Source organism: Heterodontus francisci, unplaced genomic scaffold (genome assembly GCF_036365525.1).
Source record: "Heterodontus francisci isolate sHetFra1 unplaced genomic scaffold, sHetFra1.hap1 HAP1_SCAFFOLD_59, whole genome shotgun sequence".
Taxonomy (NCBI): Eukaryota; Metazoa; Chordata; class Chondrichthyes; order Heterodontiformes; family Heterodontidae; genus Heterodontus; species Heterodontus francisci.
Window position 1 is genome coordinate 6,406,455 of NW_027140758.1, and position 1,809 is coordinate 6,408,263.

Below are 1,809 nucleotides of genomic sequence, written 5' to 3' on the forward strand. Positions count from 1 at the left end.
CTATAGTTCGAGTACTTTAAATGGGTCAGTTTTTGTCCAGTGTGTGCAGGAAGGTTTTCTGACACAGTATGTAGACAGACCAACCAGAGGCGATGCCACATTGGATTTGGTACTGGGTAATGAACCCGGCCAGCTGTTAGATTTAGATGTAGGTGAGCACTTTGGTGATAGTGATCACAATTCGGTTAGGTTTACCTTAGCGATGGGCAGGGACAGGTATATACTGCAGGGCAAAAATTATAGCTGGGGGAAAGGAAATTATGATGCGATTAGGCAAGATTTAGAATGCGTAGGATGGGGAAGGAAACTGCAGGGGATGGGAACAATCGAAATGTGGAGCTTATTCAATGTGCAGCTACTGCGTGTCCTTGATAAGTATGTACCTGTCAGGCAGGGAGGAAGTTGTCGAGCGAGGGAGCCGTGGTTTACTAAAGAAGTTGGAGCGCTTGTCAAGAGGAAGAAGAAGGCTTATGTTAGGATGAGACGTGAAGGCTCAGTTAGGGCGCTTGAGAGTTACAAGCTAGCCAGGAAGGATCTAAAGGGAGAGCTAAGAAGAGCAAGGAGAGGACACGAGAAGTCATTGGCGGATAGGATCAGGGAAAACCCTAAGGCTTTCTATAGGTACATCAGGAATAAAAGAATGACTAGAGTTAGATTAGGGCCAATCAAGGATCGCTGTGGGAAGTTGTGTGTGGAATCAGAGGAGGTAGGGGAAGTGTTAAATGAATATTTTGCGTCAGTATTTACAGTAGAGAAACAAAATGTTGTTGAGGAGAATACTGAGATTCAGGCTACTAGGCGAGATGGGGTTGAGGTTCACAAGGAGGAGGTGTTATCAATTTTGGAAAGTGTGAAAATAGATAATTCCCCTGGGCTAGATGGGATTTATCCTAGGATTCTCTGGGAAGCTAGGGAGGAGAGTGCAGAGCCTTTGTCCTTGATCTTTGTCGTCATTGTCGACAGGAATAGTGCTGGAAGACTCGAGGATAGCAAATGTTGTCCCCTTGTTCAAGAAGGGGAGTAGAGACAGCTCTGGTTATTATAGACCTGTGAGCCTTACTTCGGTTGTGGGTAAAATGTTGGAAAAGGTTATAAGAGACAGGATTTATAATCATCTTGAAAAGAATAAGTTCATTAGCGATAGTCAGCACGGGTTTGTGAAGGGTAGGTCGTGCCTCACAAACCTTATTGAGTTTTTCGAGAAGGTGACCAAACAGGTGGATGAGGGTAAAGCAGTGGATGTGGTGTATATGGATTTCAGTAAGGCATTTGATAAGGTTCCCCACGGTAGGCTATTGCAGAAAATACGGAAGTATGGGGTTGAAGGTGATTTAGAGCTTTGGATCAGAAATTGGCTAGCTGAAAGAAGACAGAGGGTGGTGGTTGATGGCAAATGTTCATCCTGGAGTTTAGTTACTAGTGGTGTACCGGAAGGATCTGTTTTGGGGCCACTGCTGTTTGTCATTTTTATAAATGACCTGGAAGAGGATGTAGAAGGGTGGGTTCGTAAATTTGCGGATAACACGAAGGTCGGTGGAGTTGTGGATAGTGCCGAAGGATGTTGTAGGGTACAGAGGGACATAGATAGGCTGCAGAGCTGGGCTGAGAGATGGCAAATGGAGTTTAATGCTGAAAAGTGTGAGGTGATTCACTTTGGAAGGATTAACAGGAATGCAGAGTACTGGGCTAATGGGAAGATTCTTGGTAGTGTAGATGAACAGAGAGATCTTGGTGTCCAGGTGCATAAATCCCTGAAGGTTGCTACCCAGGTTAATAGGGCTGTTAAGAAGGCATATGGTGTGTTAGCTT